We start from the raw sequence: 15,494 nt of genomic DNA on the forward strand, positions 1-15,494 counted from the left end.
TACAATTTAGATGCACTGTGTCTTTATTCCACAAATGGGGAATCTCATATTTAAATTCAAACTTATTTATTGTTATCACCTGTCTTGACACTAGGATGATACTCTCCCCTTTCCTGAGCAATGGAGAATATTCAGAGATACATAGTGGATGATATTCATATCCTTGTGATTTAAATTGGTTCACTGTATATAGATGTTCTTGATATTATTTCTACATTGGAATATCTTTCATCTTCCACACAAACACATTGCCCTTGGCATTCCTATTCTCCTCTAATGGACGACAACAAACTTTAAGGATCAGCCTTTTCTTAGCGAGATAGCTATTCAGCCTGTGTGGAGTGTGGAGCTTCCTTACATTGTCCCAAAGGAAACTGTCGTGTATTCAATCATACTGTTGGTTGGTTTTAGTACTGTGTCTACACACTGTCTGGCAAAAACTCTTGAGGTTTATCAGTTAGGCCTTTGATCACCTCTATCTGGAGATGCCAGGAAAAGGACCTTGGAACATCTGTGAGCAACATGTATGTGTTCTTCCACTGAGCTATGGATCTAGGACAGTACAGAACAATTTCAAACCACAGGGTTGAAATGTTAACTTGTTGCTGTCTAGCACTGGATATGAAGTACAGAGACATACCACATCCTGCATAGTTGCAAGTTCCTAGCAACTCAGTCCCTTTTGGTGTTCAAAGATGTATGGAACATGATATATGGACTTCATCTTCCAGAATATACCAGTTTCTCTGGTTGGTGATTGCATGATTTTTGTAACTGCAGTACCAAAAAAGTAATCCTTCTCTCAAGTTTGTTTATTTATTTCCAAACTCTAGTACCTTCCTGGCAATGGCAGGAAGATTTTCAATACTCTGAAAATCTTTTCAATCAGAGCATGGTTGCCCTTTAAAACATTCTCCCAGCCATGTCAGATCAGTTAATGGAAAAGCATCTCCCATGGGGCTGAAAGAATATTAAAAGAACACCAGTGTTGTATGAAAGTTCAGATTTGAGAATTAAGCACAGTCAGCTTCTCCTTTCTGTCCTGTAACCCAGATTTCTGATTGCAAGGATGTTTTTCTGTGTTTGTAGCATGGCATTTCTGTTTGATAAAACTTTTGTGTGTTTCAAGCACAACAGGTGTCCGACATCAGAGGCAGCACAGGCAACATTTTAACAACATTTATGGGGGCTGCTCTTGAGAAGGGAAGGGACTGGGAAAGGCAACTGGCATGCATCTGTCCAATGACACTTAGTTATCTGCTAAAGAATTACTGTATTTATTATAGTAGATGCCCTGGCAGCAAATCCCACCCGCCTCCCAGTTATTTTGTTCACTATGCAAGTGGACATTTAACTGAAGGAGGTGCTAATTGTGTGCTAGAATAAAGAAGCTGCCGTGTCTTCTCCCTTACTGGTTTTCTAGGAACAGCTCAACCGCCACCTGCCTGGCAAGTTATAGATGTGATAGATTGATCGAAGCAGCTATGAAGACCAGAAAGGTGCAGAGATGACCTGCTGCTGAAAACACACCTTGAGTGAGGAGCCCTGATGAAATGAATGGGAGTTCAGTTCATATGAAGCTCATGTCATTGGTCAGTGCAGTCCAGGTTGTGAAACCTTAGGCCTTGAAGCTCAATCTTGTCCGTCTCCATCCCAGTCTTATCCCCCAGACTTCTCCAGATACTCATGTCCTCTTTTCCATGACTCCGTAATTTATCGGTTAACCAGACCGATACATTATTTGACTTCTGCGCATGCACTTTCTCATGTTTACCTCTCGGAAATTGTAAGGTGAGAGAAGGAAGCACATTGCCTAGGCAACCATTTGGCACTTTGTCTCCTTCTCCATATGCCATTTATCATGACAGCTGGCAACATGATTAGTTTTCAAATTGGTTTCCTTCTTGCTTTCTTTATATTTCTTTTAAATACGAGCACTTCATGAGGTGGGCATTTCTCCTCCATCCAAAAAGGCAAAAATGTATTTGTTTGCTTATTGCTTTAATTTCCTTCTTTTTTGCCTTTCATGATGAAACTCAAGGGGATTCCAATGGTCTCCTATCCATGTTCTCATGAGATGGAAGCAGACTTGCTTAGCTTCAGCACAATTGATGCCTTGCATATTGTCAGACAATGCCCCAGGGCCTAGATTTTTGTTTCCCAGCAGCTGGACTCATTATTTGCTTTTGGAAAGGTTACATTAACATGATGCATGCTCTGCCCTTGAAGCATACCTGAGTGTTTATAGCATGTCAATTCCCAGGAAAATTGATTTCTGAAGTCACAACTCAAAAGCCTGTATGATGGCCTGTACTACATGTCCGTTTTAAATTTGCAAATTAATTTTGGTTATGAACAAATGTTCATCAACTAGTTACACCTTGCTTGGTACTTCTTCTAATTAGAAACATAGAGTTAGAGAAGAAACCCCAAGGACCATCCAGTCCAACTCTTAACCATGCAAGAATATGCAATCAAAGCACTCTTGAGAGATGACCATCCAGCCTCTATTTCAAAATCTTCAAATAGGAGACTCCACCATCCTCCGAGGCAATGGATTCCACTGTGAAACTTAACCATCAGAAAGGTCTTAATAGTAAAGCGGAATATCTTTTCCTGCAGTTTGAACCCAGAACATAAGCATCGAGAAGAAACTTACAAACAGTAATTTTCTCTGTTTTCAATAGGCATCAAAAATGGTGCCAACTTTCAAGGGCAAAGAAATTTACCTCCAAACAGATTTGGCTATTCTGAGTTAGTAAATTCAGATTATGACCTTAAGAAAGTTCTGGATCACAATGCATATAATGCTCCAGATAGTGTGGTCAGTAGTGTATTATTTTGTAGTTGTGTAAAATAACATTCCCAAGTTCTCCATGTGTAGAATTCCAATGCAGTTCTGAAGCTCTATTGAAGAGACAAAGATCCCTAGGGTGAGGCTAACATTTGCAGCCCTGCTTCTCCCCTCATCAGCCAGTTATCAAATCTGGAAGGGAAAAAGTCCTCTTTTTCCCAAGCCCTAGACAGTCCTTTATGCATTCTGGCAAATCAATGCTCTTGGATGACCTGTCTGCGTATGCTGGTAAACAGGCTTCAGAACAGATGATCGACTGTGCAGATGGTGGAGAGTCAAATATCCACTGACACGCTACTGAAAAAGAAATGCATGAAAACAAACATTCAGTCTTGCCAAGGGCTGTTCTCAGTCTGCCAGAAAGGCCAGAATAGCCATGATGTGATATCCATGTGCTATGTGTGGAGGGTGAGATATTTTGGCACCCCCTTCTCTGTTTGCTGTGAACAGCACATGCCAACAAGCATCTGTCTGGAACAATAACGACAACAGGGAGCATGTGGTTGTGTGCTAATTTTATTGCTTTGTAGGAATTAGAAAAGTTACTATCTGGACTTAAGTTTCCAGGATTTGGTGAGAGCAGTTTCAAAAAGTAAGGTTTCCAAATTTTGCTTATTTGTTTTCAGGGAGGGAGAGACTTGTGAACAGGGAAACTTTTCAGAGACACTTTTCAAAACTTCAAAGTAAGCCTTTGAATGTCCCTCAACTGTGCTGGCAGGTGTTTGGACTAAAAAAGGAATTTTCAGATTCAAATGGGACTCTGTTTTTCACAGCAGCTGTAGGTCACTGTAGTTTCAGGGTAGTTTGATGTGGGCTGCACTGTTTAGAAATTGAATGTCATATCAAGGCAAAGTTGATTTCTGGCCCAAATGCTTGCTTCCATAACAAATGTCTCTTCTCTTCTCAGCTTCTAAAATCTGCAATTGGAACCATGTGAGACTGAGTTCTGATCAAATTGTGTTCATTAAACTACCCCACTTGGTTCCTAGCATTCAGAGGCAAAGCATATTTAGAAGGAGCCAAATCAATTCCCTGGCATTTACACACAAATGTTGGCATGGCCCTTGATTGAAATGCTGGAGAACAGCTACCAGATGGTATCAGCCAGCTTTCTGTGAAGTACTACAATTACCATCAGGCCTAGCCAACGTGGGTAATGGCTGTGCAAGTAGTTGATAGTGGATTGTTGTAGCCCAATACATCCAAGTTTTTTTTTTAATTTAAAGAATGCTTATGCAAATAATACTGAGCTAGATAGGAAAAACAGTCTAAATGTGTAGAAGCAAGACAGTACATATTTTCTTGCTTGGTGAAATTTTCTGAAACAAATAACTGCTGTTCTAGTCTTCCTCTTACATAGATCTTAGCAACTGTCAGAGACACAGTTGCTTTATTAGACACTCATTATCCAGAGCTGCAAACAGAATGTTTCATCACTAGGAATAAGACCACAAAAATTGCTCCATTCCTAGTTTTGAAAAAATGGCTAAGTTTAAAGGTCAGCCAATAAATGAGGTATAGCATGACCCCCATATTTGTGGATTTATTATCCACAGATTCACACTCCCAGACTTCAAAAAAAATGCTCCACCTTTCTAGGTTCTCCAGTGTGATTCTATTATATGTTTCTAGGTCGAATATAGTCAAAATATAGGCTTCACTATTCTCTGCAGTTTCAGGTATCCATGGCGAGATTTGGAATGTATCCACCACAGTTACAGGAGGCAAACTGTAATTACACACATTAAATATGCAGATTAAGTATTAGCAGATTTCATTATTTGCAGATTATTGTATTTGTCGTCACATCTTCTACTGCTCTACGTGCAACTGAAAAAAAATTATCTCTGGGAATTTCTAGGTCCTCCAGTGAGATTCTATGGTAAACACAGAGGTTGAACATAGAATTTTTTTTGTGTGTGTTAGGAACAACTGGAGTTGCTTCTGGAGTGAGAGAATTGGCTGTCTGCAAGGACATTGCCCAGGGGACGCCCGGATGTTTTGCTGTTTTACCATCCTTGTGGGAGGCTTCTCTCATGTCCCCGCATGGAGCTGGAGCTGATAGAGGGAGCTCATCTGCGCTCTCCCCGGGTGAGATTCGAACCTGGCAGCCTTCAGGTCAGCAAACCCAACCTTCAAGTCACGAAGCTTTTATCCCCTAGGCCACCGGAGGCTCCAGCATAGAATTGTACTATTGGAACTAGCAATGGCCAGAGAGAAGAATTTTGTAGGCATTTCTAAGTCCTCCACTGGATTTTAAAAATTTATATCTATGGTTTTTATTTATTTATTTTATTTATTTACAGCATTTATATTCCGCCCTTCTCACCCCGAAGGGGACTCAGGATGGATCACATTACACATATAGGCAAACATTCAATGCCTTTTAACATAGAACAAAGACAAACAAACATAGGCTCCGAGCGGCCTCGAACTCATGACCTCCTAGTCAGAGTGATTCATTGCAGTTAATTGCAGCTGGCTTGCTTTCCCGCCTGCACCACAGCCTTTCTACTTTTTTTTTTTTTGAGAAACCTCCACTCATAACCTTTACATACATGGAGAGACTATTGTGTTTCTTTTATATGGGAAATACTATTGATGGGGGACATCGGACCAGTCCCAGAACATAGTTAATGGCTCAGTTGGAATAATCAGTCAATTGAGATCATTGCTAGTGCCCACTCTTTTGGCTCCCACCTCTGGGGCCTAAACAACTTGACAATGGAGACCCAATTTGGAGTGGTACCACACCAGTTGTGATCCTTGCAGGTGAACTTACCGCACTTGGTATGTAAGGCCTGATGGATGCATACCAAATCTTAGAGACTGGTCTGCTGGGTGTACATCTGGCATTTACTCCCAACAAGGTAAGATATATGGGATTTGGCTCATCTTGTATGGCCCCAATATGGGACCAGACTTCAAGACTCTAGATATTCCATACAATATGTAATGTTTGAGAACCTTAACAAACACATATATAGGCACCATTTACTCTGTTTCAACTGTTAAGAAGTCAATGCCAGAACATAGGTTGATAATATTTCACCTTCTTCACAGATGGAGGTACTAATTGGCTTGGGGGAAATCCCAAAGTTTGCAGAAGTAGAAAAATAACTATGAGGGGAAAAATATGTGTGGTGGAAAGAGAACAAACCCACACGTTAACCCAATAAGGACTCAGCAAACTAAGGGTCACAGAATGCTAATAGTTACAAGAGAAGCAAAATAAATTAGAAGAATGAATGAATGGGGTATCTAGAAGTTCATGGCTACCTGGTTGACAAAACCAAGACAGAAATGCTCTATGTTGTCGTTTTTTGTCCGCTTTTTTTGGGAATCTAAACACAACCCACGGAGGTATGTAGCATTACCATGACCCTGGGGGAAAAAAAGTAAAAACAGAAAATCTCTCACTGTGCAACCTCTGTTGATTACTAGTTCTTCAATGCAACATTCTTGCTGCTCCAGTGAAAATCAAACAGAGCAATTCAGAAAAAAGTTTATTTGCTCTGTAAAGTACTACATCCTCAAATCCTTGAATCTCCTTTGAGCATCCAAGCATGCTGCTGTTTTCTTTGTCTCTCTTTGAATGAGCCAGAATGAATGTGTTACCTCCTTTTCCGGGAACAAGATCAGAATTGTCTGAGTGAAGAACCTATGGGTTATCTACTGAAAAGTAGTTTTGGCTGTTTGCTCTCCCCCCTGCCTTCCAATTCTCTTTTTTGTTAGCTGAGGAAAGCCCGGACCACCAAAAAAGACACTTGTTTTTGGCAGCCGTCCATATTTGTGCAGCTGTTGGTGTAGGTTTGCCTTTACTGCCTGCACCCCACTTTCTCCTGTATTACAGTGCAAGTTGACAGCTATGTCTTGAGGGAAGGAAAGGGGTGTGCTTGCTTACAGGGCTGGGCAGGATCAGACTCTGGAGAAATATTGTCTCAGAGCTTGGGTTAGGTACCAGTGAACTGCACCATCATGTGTACACATGCCTGTTTAGGCTTGCATCATTTCTATTTAGATCTCAATTATGTTGATTGGGACAGAACAAGGGATGTGAAGGAGGAGTAGGAGGAGAAGAAATACGGCAAGACATTTCTGTTTGAAACGATGAAGGAAACATCCATGGTTTTGCACTGCATGCTCCTCCCTGTTGATCTCATTCAGTATATTGCAAATTATGCATAGTATTTTAAATAGCTTGTAAATAGTGGCCTAAGTCCAATGTTTGGTACTAACAAGAGTTGAACCAATGGTAATCCAACATTTATCTATAGTCCATCTGATTCAATGGGACTAGTCTAGTTGGGAGTAACCACTGGATTTTTTTGTCAGTATCTAAGATAATGTTTGAGATAAGATGTCAAGCTGAACAGTTATGGCTTCTGTGATGCACAACACTTGATATTATGCACAGCTAGTTGCATATAGGGTCAGTATCAGCATCTAATACCATAGGATAGCTGTGTGAGTGCAGACAGCAAGGCTGGCCAGCATCAATGCACTACCCCTCACACAGTCCTTTTATAGTTTATAGATTAGGTCCTTTTTAGTATTTCTGAACCTCGCCTGATGGAGTTTCAATGTACTCGGTTTAATATATATTTTATTTTTAGTGTATTTTAACAGAGTTGTTGTATTTTGTGATGTTTTTAATTTTAATTTTATTTTTTTTAGTCTTCAATGTGCTTTGTTCTGATGTAAACTGTTTTTATAGTTTTCTTTTGGCATTGAATGGTTGCCATATTGTTGGAAACCACCCCGAGTCTTTTCGGGGAGATAGGGCGGTCTATACATAAAGATTATTATTATTGTCGTTGTCGTCACTGTTGTTGCTGCTGCTGTTGTGTACTTTGTTGCTGCATTTTACCTGTAATACACACCCTTGGTATCTGATAGGAGCAAAGATGGGAAGGTCTGGGAAAAATGGTAAAATGGGGAAAAAACTTTTTTCTGTTTTTTTCCCAATTATCCCTCATTTTTCCTCAATTTTCCATTTTCCCCCAGACCTCCCATCTCTAGCCAGGAATAAGTGAGACTGAGCATCTATGTACCATTTTAAATCTCACAGTGTCCCAGAATACCAGATATAGTGTCATTCTGAGGTGACATCTAGTCTAAACCTCTGTGATGCAAGAAAACACAACTAAAACACTCCTGAAAATGTCCATCCAAAGATTTCCAAAGAAGAAGAGCCTGCCACCCCCTGAGGCAGTCAATTCCTCCATTGAACAGCTCTTACAGTCAAGTGCTTCCTAATGTTTAGGTGCAATCTGTTTACTTATAGTCTGAATCTATTGGTTCATGTTTTAGTTTCTGTAGCAGCAGAAAACAAATGCACTTCAGAGAAGAATACAACTTTTCTTTATCTGGACTCTTATGCTTCTGTTGATGTAGCATAAAATTATACTGACTTTCTTGGACACTGCATCACATTGTTGACTTGCATTTAGCTTATCATCTAGTAAGACCCCTAGATCCTTAAGGATTCCTAAATGGCATGCAACTTCTCATGCTCAGTGCTACTTCCAAGGAAGTGCATGAAGAAGAGGACCAAGAAATAACCCCCTTGCCAGAGCTTCTGTAAGCTTAGATCTGTCCTTGGTTGCATGTGACATGATAAAGGACCCATATAGAGAAGCAGTTTTTTCCGTGAAAATGGACTGCACTGTTTTAATAAGAATGCTTGATTGTCATCACAGTAAAAGTGTTCATCCAGTACACAGCTGCCATTCTTTATTGTATGAGGGGACTTCTGGTACTGGAAGCTAGCTTGCCTTTACAATAATAGAGTTGGAAGAGACCATGGGGCCCATCAAATACAACCACATTGCTATGCAGTAAAATACAAACAAAGCACTCCTGGCATATGTCCATCCAACCTCTTTTTTAAAACCCCAGAAAAGGAGACTGCACCATACTTTGAGGCAGCGTAGTCCACTGTCAGACAGTTCCTCCCATCAAGGCATTTTTCTAATGTTAAATCAATTTGTGGCAGTTCCAGTATTGATAATGGGCCAAAAACTATACTTGGGAAGGATTGGGGAGAGATTGACAGCTTCCCATAGGACGCTTTACTTTTTAAACAATATTACGGTACAAGTGTGTGTGTGTTGGAGAGGATGGGCAAATGTACAGCAGCAGACTCGGCCCATGGCCCCCAGTTTCAAAGGGCCCTGGAGCACTTTCTCCAATCTTGCTCTTGGCAATTCTCTCATCTCCCTCCTCATGCCATACCCTTTACCTTACACACTCTCTCGATCAGCCCAGGTGTTGATAAACTAGAGATTGAAAGAATCTCTCTCTTGTTTCCTTCTGCAAGCTAGCAAAGATCTTTGTATTCAGGCGGTCCTTTGGTTTATAATTCATTTGCAGACAGGGTTTCCTTAGGCAAGGAGCACGCAGAAGTGGGTTTGCTAGTTCCTGCCTCTGAAATATAGCCTATAGCACCTTGCTGGCAGTCTCCTATTGAAATGGCAACAAGGACTAACCCTACTTAGCTTTCATGTTTAGAAAGGATCTGGTTTCTTTAGAGTATTTAGACTTCATTTCAATGTACCTTGTTTTAAATTCTTTGTAAACCACTTTGAATCCTGTACAAGGAGAAAGATGGGATATCAAATACATCAAATAAATAAAATGCAAATGGTCAAAGAAAAATACTGAGAAATTGATTTTTGTTGCCTGACAACAAGGAAACTCCAACAAGGAAAATCCTCCTCAATCCTTTTTTTAGTTTCCCCTCCAATCTTTAAACAGCCTTTTATCCAGTTCTTGGAATTGTGTGTCAAATAGGTTCTGAAGTCTCAAGAATAACCACCAAATCCATGCCTGTCTCCCCCCTTTACTTTCCAGAACCCCCTTTTGTCTCCTCTGCCAGAGGCATAGAAAATAGCAATGTTTCTTGACAATGGGGTTGAGTACCTAGGAGAGCTCCTTTTAAGCCTGGATCAAAACCTGGAATTGACTTAATCCTATGACTAGAAAACTATGCTACCAGTAGTCCCTGGATGGGTCCTGATTTATTTACTTTGCTATGCACAGGGTTTATCATCCTTGTTGGAAAATGCAACCATTTTCCAACAACTGTGTAAAGACTTAAATGTGTCTTAGAGCAGTGATAGAGTTAAGGAGTGTTTCCGTGACCTATAATCACCTCATGTCTTATTCACCTATCTTAACCTCCCTTGAAAGGATATTCTTAGGGATCACATCACCTCTTCTCTGCAGCTCCATTTTGCTCTTTTGCTATTGCAAAAGTAAAACTAACATAATCCTCTTCTTGTTCTGTCCTAGCTTAGCCTAACACCTTTAGAGAGCTTTCCTATCTCTGATGAAATCTCTATAATAAAGATTGAGTGTATTTCCTATAGCTACTGCTGTCAACATTCCTTACCCATAGTGAAATGGGTCCTTACTATCAATTGGGGTTTGGGTCAGGGATCTCCCATAGGTAATAAAATCCCATTACATACAATAAAATAGTAAAATTATTTATTATTTACTTCATTTATATCCTGCTCTTCTCAACCCACAGGGGACTCAGAGCAGCATACATCATATGTTTAGGCAATTCCTCAGTTATACAAACTGTTAAAACATAACACAAAATCATTAAAACAGTAAACATAAGATACAATTTTAAACCAGTAACATATTAAGCATAGTAAATCCAATACACCAATACAACATTGCACCAATCCTTAGTTATAGTTCAGCTGCTTCATTTCTGACTGTGTTGTGACAAGATATTAGATTGCATTTCTGTCACTCTCCAAAAGCCTAATTGAATAGCCAAGTCTTAACTTGTTTCCTAAATGCCAGGAGGGAGTGGGACGATCTGATCTTGCTAGGAAGGGAATTCCACAGCCGAGGGGCCACCACTGAGAAGGCCCTGTCTCCTGTCACCACTAATCATGCTTGCGAAGGTGGTGGTACTGAGAGTAGGACCTCCCTGGCAGATCTTAGTGCTTGAACTGGTTCATAAAGGGAGATGCGCTCAGCTAGGTAAGTTGGACCAGAGCCGTTTAGGGTTTTATAGGGTAAAGCTGGTACTTTGAATTGTGCTCGGTAGCAGACTGGCAGCCAATGGAGCTGGCGCAACGGGGGGTTGTGTGCTGCCTGTATGCCACTCCGATAAACAACCTGGCTGCCGCCCATTGGACTACTTGAAGCTTCTGAACAGTCTTCAAAGGCAACCCCACGCAAAGTGTGTTGCAGTAGTCTATGGTGTCCCTTATATAAAATGGCAAAAGCAAGATTCGCTTTTTGGTTTTTCTTTTTTGTGGGGGCGATATTTTCAAGCAAGGGATGGTTGACTCTGTGGACACTGATGGGCAGGTACTTTCAGTTCTGATCTCTCCCTTTGATTTTTCCAGGACTTACATCTTTCATCCCATTTATTAAGAATTATACAATGCTATTTTGAATGTTGGCTCTTCATAGCTAAAGATGGCTCATTTAGATACTTTCGTCTTAATTGCATTTACTTCCTTTTTCTGTTTTGCTTTCCACTGTTAACTGATAAGCATGTGATCATCTTGTATCCATCTATGTTATCTTAATTCAATTTACATTCTGGGGGAGATACCTAAAGCTTTCCTGCTCCCTGATGTTTTGCTGGAGCCCATCAGCATTCACTTTCCAGAATCCAAACATACATTTAACAATATAATCTATATCTCACAATCCCGAGCATTCGAGATTGGAAGTAATTTTCTTCCTGTTCAGAGAGATTAATGAGATCTTGCAGTTTGTTTTATTTGATTGAGCACATTGAGCCGTTTGCTTGGCTGGACATATTGGTGTTTTTATTACAATGCTTTGTAATCTGAATAGGATATGCTGGAGGAGGTAAAGTGGAGTTGAGGGAAAGGGGGTCTCTACTGAAGCTTTCCCACAAACCCTTGTTTCCACAACAAGCCAATGTTTTCAAAATCCAGTGATCAAAGGGACAGAGGCCCCTTCTACACTGCCATATAATGTACCTGTTCCAACTTACAAACTAATTGAACTTAAGAACAAACCTATAGAACTTATCTTGTTCATAACTTGGGGACTGCCTGTACCCCCAAACTCACTCTGGAATACTTTAGGCATAGGATGGGGACTTTACTTAACAAGGATGTACATTGGAAGGAGGGCTCTTTCAATTTTTGACACATTTTAAAGAAGTGTTTCCATCTTCAGTAGGAAAAAAAAGGCAAGCATGGATTGATTTTAGCAACAGTGAAACGGAACAAAATTATTGCCCATCTCTACCCAGGGGTTTCTTGGCAAACTCTTGCTTGGAGTCATGGTAGGGCTTCCGGGTAAAATAAAGGAAAAGGTACCTGCTGAAAGACCCAGTTCAATACAACCATTAAAGGGACAGGAACCCTGTGTCATATTTAAGGTTAGCAAGCACCCAGGTTGACACTTACAGTCAATTCTACAGGAACTGGCAGGGGAAGACCAGACAAGTCCCAACTGGGATTACAAGAAAAAGCATGGTCAAAGTCAGTGGCTCCCAAGCTTTGGTCCTCCAAGTGTTTTGCATTTCATCTCACATAATTCCTTAGAGCTGGTAAGTTGGCTGGGATTTCTGGAAATTGAAGTCCAAACAATTGGAGCACCAAATGTTGGGAACTACGGTTTTAGGTAGTCCCAAAGGAGGGGAAGCATCCTGAGTGGAGTCTAAAGCCCAGAAAGGAGTTGCTACATATTTCAGTCTGAAGGTACTTGCTGAAGGTCAGGGACTAATGAAACCAGAAACGTTAGGGTTGGATGGGAGAGAGGAATGAATTGCAGCAAGGGAATGACTGGTCTGAGCTAATTTATGGTCAGTGCTAAACCAGTCCATGGCCTAATTAGCTCAGCCTCTTGAATTTAAAGTGGTGCAGGGCATTGCCTGGCCCTTTGCTCCTGGCATTTTATTTTATGATAGTGTTTAAAGTTTCCTGCTTCTTCTCTCTGATCTGCAGTTGCTGCCTAGGATGGATTGGTCTCTTCCTTTGCCAGTGTCATGAGAGGATTGCTAGTCTTCTCCAGCCCGCATTGGGGCCCGTTGTCTTGGCAAATCCTTCTTTTTCCGAGGAGGCCTCCTCCAGATAGGAAATTGTGCTCTGTCCCTTATCTTACCTGCCATCTCTGGGTCACTGCCTGCTCCCTTGACAGCAGTTGTTAGAAGGAGCAAAGACACAGAATTGTAACTTCTTCATCCTTTCTCTTTTCCTCTGAGGGACACTGCAAATTGGGGCCAGAGGGTGAAGTTTGGAAGAAGGGCTCACTTTAGACAGCTTGCATTCTCTCTCCTACTTTGTTGGTGTTACTTTCTTAGGAAAGGCACTGTCTCTTTAAGAGAGAGACAGAGAAGAAATTAACATTTGCAACTTTGATGTGTTTGCATGTATTCCTCAGCTTGTTTTTTAACCCTAGATTTTCTTCTTTCCTTCAGGAACTGCAACAGAAATCAGGTTAAGCCGTGTCTCCTGGAAACATAGTGGAGCAAAATCCACTTTGCCTTACACTTAATTGTCCTGCTGTTGTAGCAGTAAGCTTCCCTCCTCCCCTTCTAATGCCAGTTCAATAGGCAAGTGGAGCTAGGGCCTGTAACTTCAGAAAGGGCTCAGAAAGTGTGTTCTTCCTGCTTGCCAGATTTTCTTTTGTGGCTTCAGAAAGGGCTCAGAAAGTGTGTTCCTCCTGCTTGCCAGACTGGGCAACAAAACAAACAACCCTCCTCAAATGCCTTGTAATACTACTGCCCTAAAAGTTTGAAGAGTAAGACTTTTAAAAATGTGTTCAATAATTCATATTCCGTCTTTCCCTTCTGCATCAGGGAAGGTTAATTGTGCATAAGGTTAATTGTGGTTTTGATGTAAAACTTGCCAGGCAAATATGGCCTCTCCCTCAAATACAAAATGCAAGAGCTGATATATAGGTAACCAGATGCTGTCAAAGTTTTGGCCCATCAACTCCTGTAAAGTCAGTTCCACTATCCCTGTGACCAGGTTGGGAGTTGGGGAAAGAAAGGAAGGAGAGAGGCAGTGGGAAGGAATTGCAGAGAAAAGGCTACTGTGCCGTCAGCTGAGCCAGGCAGAGTTCCTCTAGTGCAGTCCTGTTGTATTGTTCATTGTCGAGCCCTCTTTTGTTCAGTACGTGTCAAATCTTCACGTGTGAGCTCTTCTGTCCCCTCTGCTTTCCTGGTGTTTGTGTGAAGTCGGGCTGCTCACTGAGACTCCGGCAAAGGGCTCAAGCAGCAAGTTGAATGTGCAGCACATGGGCACATATGGTCGAGGTGATTTGCTATGTAATGAGATTAAGCCTTCGCACACCGGTGCTGTAGAACAGCGGAGCATGCTGCTACAGCCACCTTTATTCTCAGCCAATTTGCAAAGTATTAGTTTGGTGGAGGCGGCGTCTTGCTTGTTGTTGTTATTGGTTGCTACATGCTGAACAAGGGATTCTGAAGTGATTCAGTTCCATTCAGATGTGGCGTTTGATCGCACCACTCCCGGGATTCCTCTCCTGAAATCTTCATCATCTACCTCTAACAGGAAAGCTTCAGACTGTGAGTTTTTCCTCTCTCTTATTAATCAGGGTGGGTAGGGGGCAGGTGAGTAGGGAGCAAGGAAGGTATGAAAGGAAGAAAAAGGGGAGAGATAAAAATTTCACCTTAGCTTTCAAAGACGGAATACGCTGCTGGTTATGTGGTTGCGAACTCTCGCCTTGCATTCATCTTGATCCCTGGCAAAGGTTTCCCTGCTATTGCTCCTGCTGCCTGGGTGAATGTTAAATTACAGTGTGATACCTGGCAGGCGTCTGCAGTAAATGGAATTCATTTACAATCAGCGGACTTATTTTTTTCCTTGCGTGCTAAATGAACTGGGAGCCATGGGAAACAATAGAACGAAAGGTAACATTGCCAGAGTGAGATGTAAGTGGTGATTGCTGCAGAGGGACATTTTTACAGGAGGGGAGAGAGGGGGGCAGCTGTTTCATGAGCACTTCACTTTTCTTGCTTCCTCAATGACAAGGCAAGACAGATGGGGCTTAGCAAGGTGATACTCCTGTCAATCACTGGCAAAAGAGGGCACCTTTCTCCTAGATGTCCCTGCTGGAGCTGGACTGCTGTGTCATCAGAGTTGCATGCTAGAAAGCAACCTGAAACATCACTGGACTGACTGTGTGCTTCCCCCTCTTTGGTTTAAGACCAGGTTACATCTGTATTCAGGACTGGCAATCTGTCTTAAAACCACCGTCCTCCTCCCTTCCTCTCTTCCATGCAGAATCCCCTACAAGCCTTATTAAGGAACATTTTAATTGAAGTTCCTTAACAGATAGTAACAGTCCCACTTGATTGCTTTTGCCCCTCATCTTTTCAAACTTACAATTGTTTTCTAAATGCTGGGCTTTGAACAACTTGAGCGTTTCTGAATGTGGATATATTTGAAATACAGTAGTACCGGTGTCTTTCCAATTGGCCTGTCAAACTCAAGGATGCAGAGTTTTTGTGTGTGGTTCCAGTTCTCTGCATTCAGTATTGCTATGCAAGGGTGCAGCAATCTTCATCTCTTGAAAGGCAGGGATGAGAATGTTAGAGTAACAGCTGTGGCATTTATGCAGCAGGTTTCAAGTATTCTATGTGTCTCATGTTAATCCT

The 15,494-nt window shown here is 41.4% G+C and overlaps 1 protein-coding gene across 3 annotated transcripts in view; it reads left to right on the top strand.

Moving 5' to 3' along the window:
- Window positions 1-15,494, top strand: part of arhgap24 (Rho GTPase activating protein 24) — a 364,561-nt gene that overhangs the window by 2,923 nt on the left and 346,144 nt on the right. The window contains exon 1 of one of the 3 annotated variants that reach the window (XM_016993780.2): window positions 14,043-14,402. The exons of the other annotated variants lie outside the window; for them this stretch is intronic. The gene's annotated coding sequence lies outside the window, so the exon portion shown is untranslated. Of the gene's footprint in view, window positions 1-14,042; window positions 14,403-15,494 lie in introns of those variants that run through there. 3 annotated transcript variants of the gene reach the window in all.

The sequence above is a fragment of the Anolis carolinensis genome, chromosome 5 (assembly GCF_035594765.1).
Source record: "Anolis carolinensis isolate JA03-04 chromosome 5, rAnoCar3.1.pri, whole genome shotgun sequence".
Taxonomy (NCBI): Eukaryota; Metazoa; Chordata; class Lepidosauria; order Squamata; family Dactyloidae; genus Anolis; species Anolis carolinensis.